The 23,886-nt window shown below is 43.9% G+C and overlaps 1 protein-coding gene and 1 pseudogene across 7 annotated transcripts in view; one reads left to right on the top strand and one right to left on the bottom strand.

Moving 5' to 3' along the window:
• The window catches only part of ADARB1 (adenosine deaminase RNA specific B1), a 225,200-nt gene extending 207,571 nt beyond the window's left edge, over positions 1–17,629 (bottom strand). For 4 of the 7 annotated variants that reach the window (XM_073306973.2, XM_073306972.2, XM_073306976.2 and 1 more), the window contains exon 1: positions 17,505–17,593. The gene's annotated coding sequence lies outside the window, so the exon portion shown is untranslated. Of the gene's footprint in view, positions 1–17,463 lie in introns of all 7 variants that reach the window. The other 3 variants (XM_073306981.2, XM_073306982.2, XM_073306980.2) reach the window with 2 other exon arrangements.
• On the top strand, positions 8,996–17,797 carry LOC140895276 (E3 SUMO-protein ligase KIAA1586-like; annotated as a pseudogene).
• The last annotated feature ends 6,089 nt before the right edge of the window (positions 17,798–23,886 follow it).

Raw genomic sequence — 23,886 nt, 5'->3', positions numbered from 1 at the left:
AAGCATCTGCAGCTCCGACTGAATTCAACAGGAATGGGAGCTGCAGGCTCTCAGCACCTCAGCAACCATGCACTTAAATAAGAGCCTACATTGTAGGCAGAGCCACAACAATGCCTGTTATTAAGGTTGCATATAAAAATTTCTATTTTAAACCCCATTTTCAGTTGCTTATAACCACGGCTGTGAGTTTGTCATGGATTCTGTGACTTTCCGTGACTTCTGCAGCAGCCAGTGTGGCGGGCCTGTGGGCCATCTGATCAGCCCCCAGGCTAGCCTCACCGGCTGCTGCTGGGGCAGTCTCAGGGCACCACGCCTCCTGCCCCCAACAGCAGCAGGAGTTTGGGTGTGGGAGGGGGCTCAAGGCTGGAGCGTGGGAGGGGGTGAAGGCTCTGGGCAACGCTTACCTTGGGGGAGCTCCCCAGAAGCGACAACATCCCTTGGCTCCAAGCGGAGGCATGGCCAGGGGGCTCTGTGCACTGCCTCCACCTGCAGGCACTGTCCTTGCAGCTCCCACTGGCCACAGTTCCTGGCCAATGGGAGCTGCGGAGCCAGAGCTCAGGGCAGAGGCAGTACACAGAGCTGCCTGGCCATGTCTCCACCGAGGAGCAGAGGGAGGGGGATGATGCCGCTTCTGGGGAGGCATGGAGCCAGGTAGGGAGCCTGCCAATCCTTTCCCCTCGCCCCCAGCACCAGCAGAGGTCTTGGGCCATGCACGACCACCCCCATCTCCCTCCCCCAAGATGTAGTCAGGGGCATATAGTACTAGTCATGGACAGGTCATGGGCCATGAACTTTTATTGCCTGTAACCTGTCCATGACTTTTACTAAAAATACCTGTGGCTAAAACATATAACTGTCAAGCGGCATGGGCAGAAGTTTTCTATGCCTGGTGTCTGCCTCAGATTAGGTTTTTTCCCCCTCCCTTTTGCTCGAGCTTAAATCAGATCAGCCCTTTGCAAAAATGAGGTTGGCAAAACTACATTAATATAGTGAAAAATAAAAATCAGATAGAAAAGTTAACAGCTTTAGTATACCTGTGGTTTGGAGTAAGTAGCTGAAATTTGGCAGAAGGATTGTCCTAAAATCAGAGATGCCATTTACTTTCCCTGTGAAAGTCTATCCAGATTTGACCTAGTTATAAACCACAGAAAATTGTTCTCACAATTTCAAGACTTCCAAAACAAAAAGCACAAACCTGTGTGAAATTCCGAGTCAGGCATTGCAACTGGTCCCCAAACTCATCACCTATTTTCCACTCACTCTTAAAGCACTCCGATTCTGATTATTCATGCTATCCCTTCCTGAATGAGTGCACTGAGGACATACCTGGATTTTATCAGTGTCCCTAAAAACAACAGATCCAAACTCTCAGCTCATTCCAACCCACATCCCCTTAGAGAGATGAAAGGACAAAGCTGACTTTTGTATTGAAAAATCCCTTGAAAAGAATGACCTTAGAATGGACCACTCCAGAAAGGAAGAAAGGCATAAACATAATCTCCTTAAAACTATATCTGGTTCAACAGGAAAAAAAAATCATTACATGGTTGTCAATCCCCAAAATACATTCAACTTTTTTGCCAAAGCCCCTCAGCACAGAAAAATCATGACTCAAGTGGCAGAAGCAGGATCTCTGAAGGAATTTTTGTAGACCAGATCATAAAGTTCTCTAAAGTGGAACTTCAAATCCTCATCCATCTTTCTGCAAACAGCTCTAATACATAGTATCTCTGCTCTAAGCCTTAGCTCTCACTCTTTCCCTGTTTCTTCTAAGGAAGTAAAGGTCCACAATAGTCTGGAAAGGTATTAGAAAACAAAAGATCCATCAAATCAGCTCCTGGCTTTCTCTGACATCACACCTCTGATTCTACTAGATTCTCTTCCAGATCAATGCTCTTCAGCACAGCTTCCTAGAGTGGCATATTTGGCTCAACCACCCCTCTTTCTCAACAGAGGAGTGGGAGGGCCAAATTTGAGTGCGGCTGCAACCAGATCACAATGCCACTCATTCTAATTTGGTCCAGCCTTCCCTCCAGCAGCCAGGCAAAATATGTCGCCCTAGGCCAATGAGAAGGGGGGCAGCAGATTACCTTGAACAGCCTCTGGCACCAACACCTTTCACTGCTGTCAAGACAGGAAGCAGCTACCAACCTGGGCCAGAGCTGACCACAAAGCGAGCTGCGCCTCAATCCCTGCCTCAGGCCTGCTGCCATTGAGATGACCAGCCTTCAGTGAGACCCCCTACATTCCCTGAAATAGGACTGTCATGTCACATCCCTGCCCACTATGGGATAGGACCAGCCCACTAACCTCCCACAAGCAGTCATTGACTCAGCAAGGAAGTGGAAGCCAAAATGCTGACAACTCCGCCCCATTTTTCTGAAATGATGCCTGGATCCTACAGGAGTCTCCATGGGTTGTCTTCAAAAAGGCTTGCTGGAACTCTCCACTCTTCTCAAATACTTGAGATCCTACTGTACACATACCTGGCACCCCATATGTTACAGTTGACTCAGGTATTTCTATCACTGCATGGAGTGATATTGTTTGTGATAAGGTCATAGTTGCTGATACCATTGTAACAAAATTGTCCCAGAAAATTAAATAAAATAGCAGTTACATGTGGCAGTGTAGATTTTAGACCCTTCTCTAAAAACTGGATTCCAAAACGCCTTGTTCTTGTCAGTTATTGGGTCTGAGACTCAGAGCTAGCTCCTGCAAACTACAAAAACCTCAATCCTGCACACAAACCTCTTTTACTGATTAAAAAACTAAAATCATGAAACTAAATATTAATATTTTCACCATCTTCTAAAATGAATTTAATTAGTTTCTGATTTCCAAATATTCAAGTCCACCATTTATATAAAATCCTTAAAATGCAAAAGAATATTAATAATATATTCTAACAGAAGGGAAAAAATGCATTCTTTGTTATTAAAAGATAGGTAACAGCCAAGAAATAGCCACATTCAATGTAGGTACAAAAGAAACTGTGGTTTTAAAAAGTAATTTAAGCTTCCTCATGTGATCATTTTTTAAAAGGTCCTTTATAGTATGCTATAAATTTCAATTTCACATTGAAAAGGGCCTCTACAACCAAATATAACTAAAACCAAATGTAACATTAGTACCTAACCTTAAGCACCAAAATCCGTATTTCGGCCCCATTCATCCACTGTCTTCAGTAGAAGTTGTTGAAACAACACCTGTGAATATCAAGCCATCTGTGTGCCCAAGATAAAGGTTTTGGCCTAGAATTTTTTCTTTAGCTTATTACTATTGGCACCAAATGCCTTGGGACATCATATACAGATGTGCTTATAGTATATAGCCTTATTGGTACATTCTCCGTATTACAATTCCAAAACTTCCAAAATCAGGTCAGATACCTAAAATATGAGATTAAAAAAAAATCTTATGACTTTGAGGAAAAAAAACTAAATGATGTTTAACTTTGTACATTAACCATGTTTAACTTTGACTCCTTTGCAGGAGCTCTCGCTAGAGGTTGTGAAGGATGGATGTCTTGATGACTACCTATTCTGTTCATGCCCTCTGGGGCACCTGGCATTGGCCACCGTCGGAAGACATAAGAACAGCCATACTGGGTCAGACCAAAGGTCCATCTAGCCCAGTATCCTGTCTTCTGACAGTAGCCAAAGACAAGCTACTGGGCTAGATGGACCTTTGGTCTGACCCAGTATAGCCGTTCTTATGTAGAATTCTCTGGCCAGCTTACAGATCTCGTAGTGCTGGGCACTGTACAAACACAGAGTACGAGACAGTTCCTGCTCTGAAGAGCTTAGAATCTAGTGCAAAGTGTAGTTAGTTATGTGGGAGTTGGACACAGGAAACACAAACTCATTTCATACATGGGCTACCAAAAATCCATTAGATAAGGACAATTCATCCTGATTGAACTCGGCAGGATTCAAAACTGGTGACATACAGGCAAAAGCCTCTACAGTTCATTAGCAAAGCTTTAAGACATCCACTCCCCATAATTGTTAATGTTACATCTTTGAGAATGACGCTTGTTTTTGAAAGATAAGCTTACCAAAACAATTTCTCAGCCTGCTCCAGAAACAGACTGTGATATTGTAGTTACAGATAGCATAACTAAATGCAACAATGCCCCTATTTTGGTAAACTCTGGGGAACAAACTCAGGACCTATAGATGTAAAAGCATGAACCTCTACCACTTCACCTGAAGAATCAGATCTCTTGTCTTAGATAACATGTAAAGGTTTATCTGGTAAAGGCACAGTGCCACACTATGTTAGCATGTGCTACAGATTCACCCAGTCTCAAAGACTGTGTGGTAAAGTAGATAAAAATTTACTCTGTTATATTAGAAACTGGGGTTCTATTCCCAACTGTGTCTGTAGTGACCTTTCAGAGTAACAGCCGTGTTAGTCTGTATTCGCAAAAAGAAAAGGAGTACTTGTGGCACCTTAGAGACTAACCAATTTATTTGAGCATAAGCTTTCGTGAGCTACAGCTCACTTCATCGGATGCATACTGTGGAAAATACAGAAGATGTATTAACATTAAGATATAAGAACATCTTCATCGGATGCATACTGTGGAAAATACAGAAGATGTTCTTATATCTTAATGTTAATACATCTTCTGTATTTTCCACAGTATGCATCCGATGAAGTGAGCTGTAGCTCACGAAAGCTTATGCTCAAATAAACTGGTTAGTTTCTAAGGTGCCACAAGTACTCCTTTTCTTTTTGTAGTGATCTTGTGCAAGCTCTCAGCTATCTTACCTCTGAAATAGGCAAATTACAGTTATACCCTCAAGACAGCAGTTTGAGCTATATTCTCATAAGGGTATACAAAAATATTAACATCAGCCCATGGAAGAACTGGGACTAGAACTCATGATGTCTGGGTTTGCAGGGAATTGTTGGAGAAGTCTCTCACAACCTGGTTTTCTTTCCCAAAATTGTGAGGCCAGAGCTTCTCATCATGGCAAGACTGTTTACAACAGAGGCTACATCATATTACTCATCATAAAAATCGCAAAAGTCTGCAACAGTGTGTAAGTAGCATTCCAAAAGTATCAACTGTCATTCAAGACATGACTGTTTACGTAAAAGATTTATTACACAGGAGGCCTGCATATTTTTAGAGGTAGCTAGCACTACAAGTGAGCATTAGATAAACAATTAGTTTTAAAAAGCTATTTTGTCATTAATTATTCTAAACATGTCCTGCTTCCCAAACATTGGCCTGCTTCCATCCCCAGAAGTGTAGCCAGCTCCCATATTGACACTACAGCCTGGCACATGACACATTTTACATCTACAGTAGAACCTCAGAGTTATGAACACCTCAGGAATGGAGGTGGTGAGTTATGAATATTTCAGAGTTACACAGTCTAAACAAAACGTTATGGTTGTTCTTTCAAAAGTTTACCCCTGAACAAGGACTCAATACAGCTTTGAAACTTTACTATGCAGAAGAAAAATGCACCTTTTAACCATCTTAACTGAAAGGAAACAAGTACAGAAAAAGTTTCCTTACTTTATCAAATTTTTTTTTTAAACTTTCCCTTTTTTTTAGTATTTTATGTTTAACACAGTACTGTACTGCAGTGGTGAGTTGGAGCCGGTTCGCGTGAACCGGTTGTTAAATTTTGAAGCACTTTTAAAACCGGTTGTTAAAAATAGTTATGAAAACAAATGTTATAAAATGATCTTAAAATCGAATAATCTTAAAACAGTGTAGAAAATAATACGGCAGGGGTTGGCAACTGGCGGCATGCAAGCCAATTTTTACTGACACACTGCTGCCACACCGCTGGCCCCACTCAGCCTGCTGCCTGCCTGGGTGAATGGAACTGAGTGGATCCGGCAACCGGGCCCACAGCTGGCAGGAGCCAGCAGACGGAACCCCAGACCGGCGGCCGCCGGCCCCGCGCAGCCCACCGCCGGCCCCGCGCAGCCCACCGCCGGCCCCGCGCAGCCCACCGCCGGCCCCGCGCAGCCCACCGCCGGTCTGGAGTTCCAGCTGCTGGCCTCTTCCCAGCTGGGGTCCCAGCCATTGGCCCCGCTCATCCCGCTGCTGGCCTGGGTGAACGGAGCCCCCAGCCAGCAGCAGGCTGAGCGGGGCCGGCGGCCAGGACCCCAGCTGGCAGGAACTGGTGGACTGAACCCCAGACCGGAGGCAGGTGAGCCACTGCCAGTCTGGGGTTCTGTCCGCCACCCCACTCAGCCCACTGATGGTCTGGGGTTCCGGCTGACAGCCCCTTGCCAGCCGGGGTCCTGGCCATCAGCCCCGCTCAGCCTGCTGCTGACCTGGAATACCAGGCACCAGCCCCGCTTACCTCGCTGCTGGTCCGGGGTTCCAGTCACCTGGCCGCCAGCCCCGCTTAGGCCGCTGCCAGTCTGGGGTTCCACTGGGGGCTCTTGTCAATGTAAAATTTATAACTGGCATGGGAAACCTTACATTAATGAAGACTTGGCACGCCACTTCTCAAAAGTTGCCGACCCCTGTAATATGGTATATAAAATAAACTTCAAATGCAAAGGGATGCACAATTCTAGCCGTTAAAGAGCCGTTTCTACAACAGATAGGTCAAGATTTATGTTGCTACATGCATGCGCATGTAATGTCGTCACAGGCTGCAACTCAGTTGCATCCAAGTTCGTCCTGACGCGAGACAAACGTCTAGTTTATTATTTTATTAACAGGGATCGCACTTGCCTCGTTCGTGCACTTGCTCAACTGTTTTCTATCCGATTCAACAAGACCAGTGAGTTATAGTCGGTCTGTTTGTTTCTAGTAAATTGCGCGTGATATTTCAGTGTGTAATACTAACTGCACTGTTATTCGAAGATTAAAGTTTTCTATTCAATATTATTTACCCTTCATAATGAAACGCCAGAAAAGCATTAGTGATTGGTTTTCCAATAAAATGACAAAGGTCAGCTCCCAGACTACTGCACTGGGGAGCACAGCATGGGGAGGAGGTGACCAGCCCTCTGTGGAGAAAGAAGTGGTTCGGGACTATTTAGAAATGCTGGACGAGCACAAGTCCATGGGGCTGGATGCACTGCATCCGGGAGTGCTAAAGGAGTTGGCAGATGTGATTGCAGAGCCATTGGCCATTATCTTGGAAAACTCATGGCGATCAGGGGAAGTCCCGGACAACTGGAAAAAGGCTAATGTAATGCCCATCTTTAAAAAAGGGAAGGAGGATCCTGGGAACTACAGGCCAGTCGGCCTCACCTCAGTCCATGGAAAAATCATGGAGCAGGTCCTCAAGGAATCAATCCTGAAGCACTCAGAGGAGAGGAAAGTGATCAGGAATAGTCAGCATGGATTCATCAAGGGAAAGTCATGCCTGACTAATCTAATTGCCTTCTATGACAAGATAACTGGCTCTGTGGATGAGGGGAAAGTGGTGGATGTGTTGTTCCTTGACTTTAGCAAAGCTTTTGACACGGTCTCCCACAATATTCTTGCCAGCAAGTTAAAGAAGTATGGGGGGGATGAATGGACTATCAGGTGGACAGAAAGTTGGCTAGATTGTCGGGCTCAATGGGTAGTGATCAATGGCTCCATGTCTAGTTGGCAGCCAGTATAAAGTGGAGTGCCCCAAGGGTCAGTCCTCAGGCTGGTTTTGTTCAATATCTTCATAAATGATCTGGAGGATGGTGTGGATTGCACCCTCAGCAAGTTTGCAGATGACACTAAACTGGGAGGAGAGGTAGATACGCTGGAGAGTAGGGATAGGATACAGAGGGACCTAGACAAATTAGAGGATTGGGCCAAAAGAAATCCGATGAGGTTCAACAAGGATAAGTGCAGAGACCTGCACTTAGGATGGAAGAATCCCATGCACCGCTACAGACTAGGGACCGAATGGCTAGGCAGCAGTTCTGCAGAAAAGGACCTAGGGGTTACAGTGGATGAGAATCTGGATATGAGTCAACAGTGTGCCCTTGTTGCCAAGAAGCCCAATGGCATTTTGGGATCTATAAGTAGGGGCACTGCCAGCAGATCGAGGGACGTGATCGTTCCCCTCTATTCTACATTGGTGAGGCCTCATCTGGAGTACTGTGTCCAGTTTTGGGCCCCACACTACAAGAAGGATGTGGAAAAATTGGAAAGAGTCCAGCGGAGGACAACGAAAATGATTAGGGGACTGGAACACATGACTTATGAGGAGAGGCTGAGGGAACTGGGATTGTTTAGTCTGCAGAAGAGAAGAATGAGGGGGGATTTGATAGCTGCTTTCAACTACCTGAAAGAGGGTTCCAAAGACGATAGCTCTAGACTGTTCTCAGTGGTAGCTGATGACAGAACAAGGAGTAATGGTCTCAAGTTGCAGTGGGGGAGGTATAGGTTGGATATTAGGAAAAACTTTTTCACTAGGAGGGTGGTGAAACACTGGAATGCGTTACCTCGGGAGGTGGTGGAATCTCCTTCCTTTGAGGTTTTTAAGGTCAGCCTTGACAAAGCCCTGGCTGGGATGATTTAGTTGGGGATTGCTCCTGCTTTGAGCAGGGGGTTGGACTAGATGACCTCCTGAGGTCCCTTCCAACCCCAATATTCTATGATTAGTCAGTAGTTCTAGTAGTGAAAATAATTATTTAAATACTGAAAACACCGATGACAATTTTGGTGATGAAAATACCTTAAATGTTGAATCATCTGAAAATGTGTCTGCAACGGAAGAGGATTTACATGATTGTGAAAATGTAGTACCTAATTGTTGGACTGCCAAGCAGCACAATATTTTTTTAAAGAAATATAATGGCTTGATAATTGAAGGCAAAAAACTTGGCTGTTTCCACTGTGCAAATATGTCACATTTGAGGGTCATTGAAGGAAAATCTTTACACATTTCTTCAGAATGGCAAAAGTGTACTATTAAAGCATCTGGAACAGATAAAGTTCAGCAAGCTTCATTAGGGGAAAAAAAGAAGGAACGTTTGGAATCAAGCTCTCATTTGAGAGTTATAAATATTTTCAATGAATCTAAAAAAAGAAACTCTCACTATAGTGATTGATAAACTTACTGAACAAAATATTGCAATAACCAGCAAAATTTTCAACATAGTTTACAGCTTAGTAAAAAGAAACCGATCAATATCGGATATGGAGGATGAAGTGGAGCTACAAATTAAGAATGAAACCGATTTAGGGAATGGCCTACATTCTCGATTTTCAGCCATCAGAATCGTAGAGCATATTGCTGAATTAATAAGAAAACAAATTTTTAGTAAAATCATCTAAAACAATTCAAAGATTTGTATTATTATTGAATAAGCTTCTACAATTTCAAGTAAAACTGTGCTTGTAAGTCTTATAAAATGTGAATTACAAGATTCTTCAAAAGCAGAAAATATTTATAATGTTTTGAGAAATATATTAACTGATACAGGACTTGACACAGAATATTTAAAGAAAAATTTAATCGGATTTTGTTCTGATGGCGCAAGCACCATGCTTGGACATAAATCTGGAGTTGCTACAAGACTGCTTCAAGATTTTTCCAAACATTATAATTTGGCATTGTTTGAATCACCAGCTACAACTGGCTTTGGATGATGCTATAAATGATATCAATAAATAAGCCATTATCAAGATTTTTTGGACAAGATTTAGGCAATTTTTCATCAGTCAAATAAAAGACAGTTTGAACTTAAACAAGTTTCTGAAGAACTATATATTGAAATCATCAAAATAGGCAGTGTTTTTGGTCCACGATGGGCTTCTTGTAGCCTTAGAGCTGTCAAAGTGGTCTGGAGAGCTTATCCAGCTCTTTTATTTATTTTTCCAAAAATAAGACATTTTCTGGCATGGAAAAAAGATTGAAAAACAAAATTTTTAAAAGACTTGGCATTAACATTTCGATTGACATTTTGGATGAACTTGCATGATTATCAAATGCACTGCAGGCGAGACAACTGAGTTTAACAAAGGCAGATAAGCTAATCAAACGAACAATTGATTTTTTCATACAATTAAAAGATAGTTTTAGTATATAAGAAAATAAAATTAATGAAATGATAGAAAGTGATGCTTTTAAATGTATAGAGTTTGAAGATAATGTAAGGTTTAAATCACTGCCATGAGACAAAGTAATAGAGTGTATTATTTAAAAAATGAAGGCAAGATTAGTAAACGAAAATCACATTAAATATAAAGAAGATAATTTAGGTCATTCTAGTAATACACCTAAAACAGGTGAATTATTCAATGTTATGGATCCCATTTCATGGAATATTGAAGAAGTCAGGTTACTTTAGAAATCAGGAGAAGAAAAAGTGCATGAATTAAATAAATTCATAAAATGTGTAGTTGATGTAAAGGATTTTAAAAAATCTTCCTGATCTGGAAACAATAAGGAAAGCAAAGCAAATTATGAACACAATTGCAATTAGTTCTGCAGAAGCAGAAAGAGCTTTTTCATTGATGAATATTATTTTTAGTAATAAAAGGGCGAATTTAACAATTAAACGTATCTCAAGCTTTATGACCATCTATTTGTTGGGAAAACCACTAAGTTCTTGGAACCCAATACCATATGTTAAAGCATGGATGAGAAGTCATCGATCCACATTAGATACCAGAGTTTGTGTATCCAACACGAAAGATTATGGAGAAGATCAAGAAGCCATTTGGAAATTACTACCTAATTAGTAATAAATAATGTACTTAAATATTCTTTAAAATATTGCTTGTTGCATTGTATACTTCAACATGAATATATTACACTTTTTATTTTTAACAACTTAAGTAGTTCACAGGTAATATTTTAAAAATACAAGAATAATAGACATTTCATTCTTAAATATTATTATCGTTTGCTTACTCATACATCTCTTCTTTATATTTTCTTCTTTTCAAATGTATTTTAAATTCGTTTAAGAAAGCAATACTTTGTTTCTATTGTAATAAACGTAAAAAAAATTGTTTTTATTGTTAAGTATGACTCCCAATGACTCAATGCATTGCCATTTCTTATGGAAAAAGGTACAAAAAATACGTACTGTGGCACATCCCTTAAATCATAACTTTTTATAGGGAACCGGTTGTTAAGATTTTGGCAGCTCATCACTGCTGTACTGTATTTTGGGGGGGGGGGGTTGTCATCTCTCTGCTGCTGCCTGATTGCATACTTCTGGTTCCAAATAAGGTGTGTGGTTGACTGATCAGTTCGTAACTCTGAGGTTCTACTGTAGAACAGTCTCCTGATGGAAGAAGCAGCAAGGTTTTATACGGAGTCAAACAGCATGGCAAATGTGTTACTGTGTTTTCAAGTAAGCAAAATTGTACCACATACTTAACTCAAACCAATAGGTCCTGTTTACACTAAGAAAAATGGGATCATTTAATTCATTACTGGTAAAACCAACAGCTTGTCTACACTACCTGCCGGATTGGTGGGCAGCGATCGATCCAGCAGGGGTCGATCACATCTAATATAGACGTGATAAATCGACCGCTAAGCGCTCTCCCGTTGACTCCAGTACTCCACCAGAACGAGGAGTGCAAGCAGAGTCAACAGGAGAGCTTCAGCTGTCGACTTACCGCAGTGAAGTTGCGTATCTTAGATCGACCTCGTGCAGTAGTGTAGACAAGCCCTCAATCAGGGGTAGAAGTAGACATTGCTCTGGCATTTTTACCATTATGTCATCTACCTCCTGCTCGGAGCCCCCCAAGCCTCATCTCTATGCTTCTTCAGTAGCCTCAAAGCTAATAGGGAAATTCCAACATGGTGCATGCTAGGTGCATCACATTGGCTCTGGTGCTAGTTGAGCATTCAAAGTTGCTAGCAGAAAAATAAAAAGACTAATTTAGAATCATGTGTGTGGAATGTCTTATCTTTGCTATTTAGCACCTAGCTGAAGAGCTTATGGAAAGCATAGCTCAAAAAACAGTTTTGCTTTTAAAGACTTGATCCAACTTTATGACCGACACTGCTCAAAACGACACATACCTCTGTAACATTTTTGACAAGTTTGAGATGACAAGGTTCCTTCGCTTATAGAAATCAGCTGAATGAAAAATTCTTAAGCAGTGTTCTGTCCAGACCTCAAAGGGGTCAAGCAGGAATGCACAAAAAAGGGAGGATCTACAACAAGCAGCAGCCACTCTTCCACCACCACCCAAGCGCACAACAATCTTCCTCAATCTCTGGAAAAATATATTCAATTAAATGTGCAAAAATTAGCGGCAGCAATCTACAAGAGAGTGTAGGATGCATGCAGCTACAAAGTACTGTGGGATTAGGAACCTGGAAACAAACAGCAGCTCTTTTTGGGGCTATACGTGGGGAAAAAAGGTTGAAAAACTCTGATATATTTAATGTAAATTTGTCATGTAATTTAAAAAAATTAAAAAAAATAAAGAAATGCTCAGGGATGGAAACAGAAGAAGTTCAAATATGGGCAAAAATGATGAAGTGTTAATATGACACCCTGAGCTAACTACTACATGCCGCAATGGAAAGCGATTTGTTTCTAATTACATACATTTAAACACCACTTACAGCAACATTGTGAGGAAAGCCACAAAAAATACTGTTTTGATTCAGTATCTGATACCATCGCAATGGCAGTTTTGACTTCAAATCTTTAAAACATTTCCTATCATCTAAAACTGGTCTGAAGAAAAAGCAGCATCAAACAAATTAGTTTTTATCTGCAACAATAATTAAGTTGACTTATGTTAACTCACTTTAGCTATAGTTCAAAGAATTTTAAAATACAAAAACCCTTCAACAAACAGATTTTACCCAAATTAAAATGTAACAGCTTGGCCTGCCCCAAAAAAAAAAAAAAAAAAATTGTGAAGCCAATTTAAAATCCAACTAGACCCAACCAAATACTCCAGAAATAATGAAACCTAAGTATACACAGGCCAGAGAAACAGATGGCAAAGCCATGCTAGGAAAATCAATGTAGCTTGTTTTAAACAATCAGGGAACAAAGCCATTCGACCTCAAAGAGCAGCCATGGTGCTCTTTATTCTACAGTAATTAATCTATACACACATACAGTTCTCCTCTTCAAAAGAGAACAATATCGAACAGGAGTCCAAGATATTAAAAATGAAATTCTGAAGATTGGCTAGAAATTATTAGAAATGGATACAGCAATTCAGAACCTTTCTAGCAACAGCTCTCTCGATAGCATAAAGTCTGAAAAACTAACAAGGAATAGATCTCAGCTAGTCGCACAGCAACTAACTTCAAGAAGTTATTAAAATATACCTTCTATGAAGTGAATGGTTCAATGATCGGCAATAGTTCATAGAACTTTGCACCTCTAGGTCAGCAGTTCAAATCCAGACGAGACCACTACTTAAGAGTTATCTAATGATCAGGGTGAAGCAATATAAAAATCACTTTTTTTAAAATCATTGATTTAATTGAGGCTGAAGCTTTTTTAAACTAATGTATAATTAACTAAGTATATAAAGACATACTACTGAAAGAGTCCCTTATTTGAGTTTATTGAGCTGCTACAAGAAAAAAAATGAAATACTTACAACTGAAGCCCTGACCCTGCAAACATTTAAGAAGATACGTGATTTTACACACATGATTAGCCCCACTGATTTCAGTGGGGCTATCAATGGGCTTAAAGTTAAATACCTGTATCTGCATAACATTCAGTGCATAACAGGCTAAAATTGTATTTTTATTAAAAACTTCTTAGTGGCACAGAATCTTTGTCACATCATGAAGAACTAGAACTAGTAGCACAAGGCCCACTGACTTCAACCTCAGATGAAGCATAGCCTGGATGATGCAATTCAACTTTCTTGATTTGTAGAAGCCTGATATATCAGCAGGCAATGCTGACTGAAAATACAGCATGGGCTATTTTCTTATCTATTTGCAATTGTTCTCATAATAACTATGTTAATGAGGCTCTGGACTTCTTTTCCAGCATAGTGAACATTTTAAATGGGATACTTCTTGTAGAAAATACCTCCATGGAAAATATGAAATTCTAGGGAATTAATATACAAAGCCCAGTTTAGCAATTTAAGACTACAAAATGGGAAGAAAGTAAAGAACTAGCAACATGCAAATAAAAATCTGCTTTAATTTAAAAACTGAAGCAAACAATTTTTAAATTAAAAATGGGATGTTTTTAAAATCTTTTTTATCCGCCCAGATTGGTATTTATTAAACATTTTGTGTCAGGCCCCTTGCTGATGTCTAAGGGCTTGTCTACACCTACCAGAGGATCGACGAGCAGTGATCGATGCATCGGCGGTCGATTTAGTGGGTCTAGCGAAGACCTATTAAATCAACTGCAGATCGCTCTCCCATCGACTTCTGTACTCCACTGGATGGAGAAGAGATGGGGGAGTCAACGGGAGAGCATCTCCTGTCGAGATCACGTAGTGTGGACCCCACAGTGAGTAGATCTAAGCTACATCAATTTGAGTTACGCTATTCACATAACTAAAATTGCATAACTTAGATCGAATTTCCCCTGTAGTGTAGACAAGGCCTAAGAGGGCGATCAATGACGGTCCAAGATGACTAATTTGCCCTCTGCACCGTAAGCGTTCCTAGAAATCTCTAGAACAGAATTACAATGTAAATTGGAGAGAATGGGGAAGTTTGTTTTGCACCTGCCATACTTATTTTGCAAAGAAACAGAACACTTTACTGTCTAGTAATAGCTGATATTTGTTAAGTGTTACAGCCGGCTCCATACATTTCACTCTCCCTGTCCAAAAAAGCTTACAAGCTAATCTTTTCAAGACCACTATATTTACTTTGAAAACATGCTAGTTCAGAACATAAAACTCTTCTGTGAGGGTGTAAAGAAGAGCAATTACATTAAGCAATTAATAATTTTAGAATACCACCATGTATATTAGGTAGGACTACAAATATACCTCACTGTAAACTTCTTTCATAACTGAGCATTTAAAAAAGTATCACTAACATGTTAACATACCAGCATAATTCATTTCTTTAACCACAATATTTCAGAAATCAAATGAAAAAATTAATAAGCTGATGCTAGTTAGAATAGACTTTATTCCCTTTTTTAGTAAGGAGTGTCCTTAAGGTTTGTGGACTATCATTTGTAATATATAAAGCAAATTATGCAGCTGGAAGCCAATATGCAGCAGCCTGCTGGTGGCACACTTCAGTTATCCTGAGACATCACAAATTCAGAGCACTCAGTGTAACAATGAATTCCTAATGTAGGTGAAGTTAGTTCTAAAAAACATACTTAACGGTAATAGAAAAGCAGGATATGGTGGACTTATAATAAAAAGACTTTCTTTTCCTCCTTCGCCATGGTACCCTTGTTGGGTTATTTAATTTTCTCCAAAGATTTTATATAGTTTCTTACATCCGCTGACATTCAAACCACATAGTAAACTGTGAATTTGCAGCACTAAACTATTTTAGAATTTTTAGATTACAGAACTGGAAAAGTAGAAACTTAAGGGTTCTTTGACCATTAGCTATGCACAAGTGTAATTAAACATTTAGGTACAACTATCTCAGCCACCAGGAGAACATAAATTTGTTAATAACTAAAATGTTGTGATGCTCTCACCCCTTGTGGGCCACTCCAAAAGAAATATTCTATACACCAATGAAATTCTGAAATTACAAGTAATTTAAGGAATTTATTTTATTTAGCCCAGTGCTCAAATACCTTAATCGCGTTTCAAATTGCATAGCATAAATCTTTCTTGGTAGTCCAGGTTTTCAGTTCTGTAATTAGTTAAACCACATGCCCCCATCACCAACTACTCTACAGGGAATTGTGCTTCTCTTTACATCACTATTGTCTGCTGGTTGAGATGTATGTGTGTGTCTGCATCTTCTTCAGTCAGCCCCCCAATCCCTCTCTAATTGTTGCTCTTTACAGACAGGACCCCTCAATTCTACTAGTTTCTTGAACTTGAGTTTGTTAGAGTAATACCACTCTGAGGGCTTGTCTACGCCACGCAGCTTTTAGTGACAAGGCTGTGTCGACACATCCTTGTTGCTAAAAGTCAGCGTGCGTAAACGCTCTTTTTCGGTACTTTGTCTGCATTTTTGCCAACAAAATACTTTCAACCCCACGAGCAACATTAGCTTTGTCGGCAGGAGAGCGCTCCTGGCGACAAAGCCCCGTTCGCACTGCCACTCGCGTCGGCAAAACTTTTGTCCTTCGTGGGGGGACTTTTTAACTACCCATGAAAGACAAAAGTTTTGTTGACAGTGTCTATGCATAAACAACCCTAAATAAATCTACAGTTAGGAAATGCAAGAACGAACTGCTGAAAAAAATACATTTTAAAGTGGAATCCCCTCACCTTACCCACTCCCTAAGACCATTGCACCATAGAAGATTAAGCATGAAAATATTGTACTCACACATCAATGAACTACATTTAAAGATCAGATGATCCTGGTCAGTTTTTATAGTGTTTCATCAACTTTTTTAAAAGGATAAATTTTAAAAGGTAATTTTAGTGAACATGGAGTACTTTAAAGCCATTTTGAGCCTTTGTCTTTGAATCGGTGTTCTAAATGTGACTGAACGATACTATTTTCTAATCCCAAATCAGAGGCATTGGTTGCATGTTAGGTTCCTAAACTGCATTTTAGTTAAGCATCAAGAAACCAAAACCAAAACCTCCAGCTTTAGCTATCAATATGTTGAGTGGCGAGAAGTGAGTAGACTTACACAACTGATTTTAAAGGCAATTACCGAGGATATGAATTGCCAGAACAAAATACACGTTGCGTTTTAACTCGGCAGAGCACGAAGACAGACGCGAGGGACTTTAGGTAGCTAGAAACGGACCCTCTGAAGAGTCTTCCCTGCATCTGCCCACAGCCACAGCAAAGCCGGCTAGCGACCCCTCACACATATGGACTGAAAATCGCCAGCGGTCTTTGGGCCTAATCTTGTCTGAACTCCCTGCAGAGAGAGAGAGCGAGCGAGAGACCCAACCCCGGCCCCGGGCCCCCAGCCCCGGCCCCCCAACCCCGGCCCCGGCCCCCAGCGCGGTGCCCCGGCCCCCAGCGCGCCCCAGCAAACCTGCGCTACGGATTCAGCAAGTCGCAGCCTCGCCCGCCCCAAACATGCCGGGGATGCAGGCGGCTTCCTCAGCGCCTCTGCCTCCAGCCAGTCCCGCTCCCCGGACACCGCGCCCGGGCGAGGGGAGCCCGGGGGGGGGGGGGGGGGCCGCGGCGGGCTTGTGACCCGAGTCCCCCCGCCCCGGCCCCGCCACCCGCCGCGGGTCCAGCGAAACAGGACGTCGCCCTGCCCCGGGGCCGGCCCCCGCCGCCGGCACCCCGAGCCCGCCCCGCCGCCGGCACCCCCGCCCCGAGCGCTCCGCAGCCTCCGGCGGGCCGGCGCAGCCCGGGGACGGAGCGTCAGGACCTGGACAGGTCCCGGCGGGGCGGGGCGGTCCCTCGAGCCGCGGCGAGCCCCGCCGGGGCCGCCCCTCACCTGGCCGCGGGTCCTGCGGCTCCCCCCGCCCCCCCGCTCACCAGCGGGCGGCGGCCGCCTCGCGCTCCCCTCAGCCGACACTGAGCGCGGGCGGCGGCGGGCAACGGCGCTGCTCGGCTCAGGCCGACCGGCCCCGCGCGCACGCGCGCTGCTCCACGGCCCCTGCAGGCGCGAGCCCGCCAACGCGTTCACGCGCCTCTCGCGCCAGCCGGGGCCGCGGGCTGAAGGGGCCGCAGGAGGCGAGGGGCGGGCCTTGGCGCGCGCGCGACGCAGACAGAGAGGCCGCCGGGCGGCCCCGCGGGGGAGGAGTCAGAGGAACCACCCCGGCCGCTGATTGGTGGGCGGGGCGGCGCCGTGCACGCGCCTCTGCTCCCCGCCCGGGATCCGCAGCGTGGCGCGTGCCCTCGCGCGAGGGGGGCGGGGGCTGGGCGGCAGGTGCAGGGCGCGGGTCGGGGGCCGCTCCGGGGGCGGCGGCGGCGGCGGCGCTGCGTGGCCCGGCCCGGCCCGGCCCGGCCCGGGGACGGAGCGCGGGAGGCCACAGGGTTACGTGTCCCTGGGGGGGAGCCTGAGGAGACCCAGGCCCCTGCGCTGGCCGGGAAACGAGCGAGCCCCGGCGCTGCAGAGCACGTTGGAGGCCCCCGGGGTCACCGGCCCCCGGCCCGGGGGGAAGAGCCCTCCCCCGGCCCCCGAGCCAGCGAACCCGCCACGCACCTGCCGGAGGGAGTCCCGCACCCTGGCCCGCGCCGCCCCGTGTCCCGCCTCCAGCTGCGCCCCGCCCTGGCGCCTCCGAGACCAGGGGCTACATCAAAGTGCGTGGGGGTGGGGAGCCCCCTCCCTGCCCCCAGCAGCGGGCCCGCGGGAGCACGAGGTCCTGGGAACATAGGACAGACTGGAAGGGAGCTCCAGGCCTGCTAAGCCCTGCTGACACTGGTCACTGCGAGCAACCACATCATCCCTTCCCAGTCGCAAATTTGTCACCCTCTCTCTCAGACCCTGTACCCTCTCTCTCCTAAAACTAACTAAGTTGTTTGCCCCCCCCCCCAGGGGAGTGAGCCCCTCGTCCCGCACCATCTGGGTAAAAGAAAAGGGTCCAGGCATCTTTCTTGGTAGCAACTGGGAGACACTGTTCCCCCAAATAGGGGGAGGCCTCCAGGTGAAGTATGGGGCATGTAACTTTCATCAGCAAGCATTTTAGCCATTGTTGGTTCCAAAATCAAGACCCTTACTTGCAATAAGTTTGCTTTGACCTTGCTCTGTTATACCATAAATAATTGACTCTCTAGGTCATTGCACCAGTTAACTGTTCAGATCCATCTGGTTCAGGCCAGGTCTATACTAAGAGTGCTATGCTGTACCAGCTAGACCAGTATACTGCCCTGCTCCTACTGCAGATGCAGTTTTGCTGGTATCCATATTACAGGCTCTTGCTGGCACAGCTACTGATCGCATAAATCACATCTCATTATACCCCTGACCAATATAGCTATGTGAGCAAGAATTTCTAGTGTAGACCTGGCCTTAGCTTTATTATGTTGGTCTGTAGCACAATGGTCAGTGGTCTCAGATGGCAGCTAGTTTCTTGTAAAGAAAACGAGCCTTTCCCAAGTGCCATTCTTGTATGGATCATCATACCCTTGAGATTTCTGAGTGACTTTGTCTAGTCGTTTTCAGTCTCTTTCATGCTCCCACAGGAATATGTTACAGACTGCTAATATTCCTAGCCCTGCACACATGGGAGGATTTCACTCTCTAAGGGCTGGTCTGAACAAAAGCTGTATCCTTTAACAATAATGAAAGGATACAACTCCCAGCGTGGAGTTATACTGAGATAAGGGAGTGTTTTCTTGGTATAGCTCTTCCCATATGGGAAGGGAAATAAACTATACTGATCTAACTGTGTCTAACTAGGGATTGTACAGGTATAACTCTTGGGGTTAAAAAAAATCACACCTTGAACCCAAATAGTTGTATCAGTACAAGAACTGTGTAGGCTTGACTTGAGGGCTTGTTTTCACCAGTTTTTAACTGCAAATTAACTGATTGCAGTTACCCTGAAGTAGTTCATACTGGATCTGGTCATTAATTTTCTAGTAAAACGTAACTCTGCTAGCCACCAAATATCATGGACTTAATAAAGACACTGGCTTTATGACTCATTGCAACAATCTGTAAACTACTAGCCCTCCTTCATCCTATGACTGTCGTATAACTGCCCACTTCACCCTGAATGGTCTCTTGCAACGTGGTAACTCCTTCTCTGTTCCATCTTGTGTTTAGCTGTCACACTTGAAGAACCTTTCCCAGACCCGAAGGAGAGCTCTGTGTAACCTCGAAAGCTTGTTGCTTGTACCAATAGAAATTGGTCCAATACAAGATATTACCTCCCCCACCTTGTCTCTCAATATGCTGAGACCAACACAGTTTCAGCAACACTGCAAACAGTGAAATATAAAAGCACCCTTTGTTCTCCATCATACTCCCTTATCCTTGCTGGAACATTTATAAAGGGATTCTCACACATCTTCCTTCTAAAACTGACTCCGATGAAACCTCAAGAAAATGTAAAAGATTTCTTTTTTAGATGATCCACTTATGGAAATTAATTCTGTTTTTAGCAATGAATACAAATTTGCCATTTTGATGCTACTAGATATGCAGTTGCTTGCTAATGAAGCTTTTGGATAATACCAAGTTTGTTGATATCTATCAACTCTCTGACTCCTTCCTTTCTGATTTTGACATGTGGCTCTTCCTCTCTTCAGAATCTACCTTGGTGACTTCACCTTTTGAGTTGACAACCTGTCCAACCTTTTAGCCTTCCATTTTCTTGCCTTCACCTTCTTGTTTGACCATCAAGTCTCCTATACACCAATGAGGCCATTTCCTTATCTTCACTGAGATCTACTTATTCTCAAACCTCTTACTAACTAGTTTCCAGTCACCATCTGATTACCTGTAACAGTCTGCCAGGCCCTGCATTTCTGCCTTTCACCTGGTCTTTCCATGCCCTCCAATTCACTACCATCCCCAATCTCTTTCAGCTTTAAGCACCCCCCTTTCCTTCCCCTTTCCTTGATTCTGTAGTCAAATTCCTCAACTTTACCCCCCTGCAACCCTTTATTTCTCTGACCCCCTTTCTCACTGCAGTGCTGTTCCTGACCCCTGCTCACATAAACACATTCCTGTTCCCCTTCACCTCTATGTTTCTTGCAAAAAAACTACAGCTTCCGTCCTTGAGTCCTATGCCTACAATTCACATCACCTATTTACCATCCTTGACTACCTTTTCAAGCCTTCTCTTGTAGTTCAATCCTTCTCTCTCTCCACCCAGGGCCTCGTGATTTTTTCCCAAGAAATTTGACAAGATCCTTCCATTTTCAGCCCTTTTCAACCCTCATTTCCACCTCTTTCACTACCCTTTCCCATCGCTTCTGTTACCCCAGTCACCAGCTCTGTGTAACTCATTTATCTTCATAAATGATCTGGAGGATGGTGTGGATTGCACTCTCAGCAAATTTGCGGATGATACTAAACTGGGAGGAGTGGTAGATACGCTGGAGGGGAGGGATAGGATACAGAAGGACCTAGACAAATTGGAGGATTGGGCCAAAAGGAATCTGATGAGGTTCAATAAGGATAAGTGCAGGGTCCTGCACTTAGGACGGAAGAACCCAATGCACAGCTACAGACTAGGGACCGAATGGCTAGGCAGCAGTTCTGCAGAAAAGGACCTAGGGGTGACAGTGGACGAGAAGCTGGATATGAGTCAGCAGTGTGCCCTTGTTGCCAAGAAGGCCAATGGCATTTTGGGATGTATAAGTAGGGGCATAGCGAGCAGATCGAGGGACGTGATCGTTCCCCTCTATTCGACATTGGTGAGGCCTCATCTGGAGTACTGTGTCCAGTTTTGGGCCCCACACTTCAAGAAGGATGTGGATAAATTGGAGAGAGTCCAGCGAAGGGCAACAAAAATGATTAGGGGACTGGAACACATGAGTTATGAGGAGAGGCTGAGGGAGCTGGGATTGTTTAGCCTGCAGAAGAGAAGAATGAGGGGGGATTTGATAGCTGCTTTCAACTACCTGAAAGGGGGTTCCAAAGAGGATGGCTCTAGACTGTTCTCAATGGTAGCAGATGACAGAACGAGGAGTAATGGTCTCAAGTTGCAGTGGGGGAGGTTTAGATTGGATATTAGGAAAAACTTTTTCACTAAGAGGGTGGTGAAACACTGGAATGCGTTACCTAGGGAGGTGGTAGAATCTCCTTCCTTAGAGGTTTTTAAGGTCAGGCTTGACAAAGCCCTGGCTGGGATGATTTAACTGGGAATTGGTCCTGCTTTGAGCAGGGGGTTGGACTAGATGACCTTCTGGGGTCCCTTCCAACCCTGATATTCTATGATTCTATGATTGATTCTATGATTTATTCTCCAGTTTCAATCCCTCAACCTGTTCCCCTTGCCCAACCCCCCTCAGATGTTGATCTCCCTGGCCCAGATTCTCAGTTATTCTGTAAATGCCACTGAAATCAGTGGGAATCAAGCACCTAAATACCTTTGGAGATCAGATGTATTATCATGTCCCTAAACCTCTCCTCTGCCTTCTTTTCTGTCACATACAAACATGCAGCAGCATCCTCATCTGAAAACACTATCCTTTACCGCACCCTGTCTGTCAACCTCAGATCTGTCAGTGTGTCACCCACAATCAAAATGTGTGAAACATTATCAAAACATGGAACACCTGTATTTTGTTACATGTCACCATAATTGATAGTGTATAGAGATTTTAACAAGAAAGCCTGCTTTAAGGGATGTTTTCTCATGGTGTGAATTAAATAAACCATTAAAATAAACCAACAACTGGGAAAAACAAACTATTTCATGCAGCCACAAGGATCTCCTCCCATGTGGCTCATCAACATGGGTTGACAACTGGTTCTTCAGTTACCTAGCATAGACTCCTGTCACTTGAGTTGCTATTCTTTATGTCAACCAGCCACAAGAGAGGGACTTAACCCCGTGGGTCACATAACTATTAGACAGACAGTCAGAGAATATTGGAAATCAGGAATTGTGGGTTTTATCCCTAGGTCTGGGAGGGGAATATGGAAGGAGGAGACCAGGCAGGAATTCTCAGTGTCAGTGACAGGTGAGGAGGAGTGCATGTTGAGGGGTAGCAGGGAGTGGGAGGTCATGTTGGATTAACTCAACTTCTGAAGATGTTGGCAAGATTCCATGTAAAGAGGGATGAGAGGTTGGGGGAAGGGTTTAAGGAGGGAGACAAAGGTGGCTGCAGATTCAAGTGTGGGATTCAGTGAGGGAGGAGCAGAGCTATTTGACAGGATGGGGGGCCTGTTAGAGAGATCAGCAATGGAGTAATGTTAGGATGAGACCAGAGCAAGAGTGGCCATTATGGTGAGTAATTAACCCTTCTGTAAGCTCCTGTAATTTACAGTGCAGTCAGGTCGAGTATCTATTTTGAGATTAATTTTTTGTTCATTTACTTCTACTATCACCAACCAGATATTTGCTTTGTATATTTATTAAGAACCTCAGCCAAGAGCTCTGCCTGCATCATCATCAGCATAGATTTGTCCTTCAGCTGTATGTTCAAGAATGTATTTTGCTTTAGTATTTTTTTGCAGTATGTGCCAAGAGTGACATATGCTTGTAAAATGGTTCCTTTATTGAATGCATTACACTGCACCCCACGGCATCATGTGATTGCTTTGACCTGGTTATATTACAAGTAATTCTGTCTCTAATTGGTCCATTTATTTACTGTTCAGATTCACGTGACTTAGTGTTGTCATGTAGGTCTGTAACATGATACTCAATTGTCTAATCTGGTGGCAAGTTTTGTGCCTTTCCCAACTGGCCTTTCCCTTATTTTCTGCCTTTCCCTTATGTTGACCATAGTATTCTTAGAATTACTGAATGTCTTTGCCTATCAGGGTGTCCCCTTCATGTTCCCACAGCACTGGACTGCAGCTCTCCCATGCCCCTGCCACATGCGGATTGAAGGATTTCACTCCCTCTGGTTTCTCTGTCATGTCACCTGCTTTCAGGGGAACGAGGGAATGCTACTGCCCGCTCCACATGCTTCCTGAATCCCTCAGTTTGAAGGGGGACTGGGCAGGAAGCATGCGGCGGGGGCAGCAGCTGGCAAGAAACTGAAATTTTACAGCCTAGTCCCAGTCACGTGATCTGGACTAGGGTTACCAAAGGTTATACCCTTGTCCTATGGCAGAGGTCAGTCGCTGCTCACTCCAGGGGTTACTGTTTCAGAGCTTTTTTAATAGTGAAGTGTCCCTTCCTCACCCTGCCTTTCTACAGGTAAGCCCACAAAAATCCACCACCGTGGAGAGCATTTCCCAGGCGTGAGGAAGAGGCTGGCTGGGAACGAGCATGGGCCATCACCGTGC

The sequence above is a fragment of the Lepidochelys kempii genome, chromosome 11, assembly GCF_965140285.1.
Source record: "Lepidochelys kempii isolate rLepKem1 chromosome 11, rLepKem1.hap1, whole genome shotgun sequence".
Taxonomy (NCBI): domain Eukaryota; kingdom Metazoa; phylum Chordata; order Testudines; family Cheloniidae; genus Lepidochelys; species Lepidochelys kempii.
The sequence above is the reverse complement of the archived record's forward strand: the minus strand, read 5'-3'. Positions and strand labels throughout refer to the sequence as shown.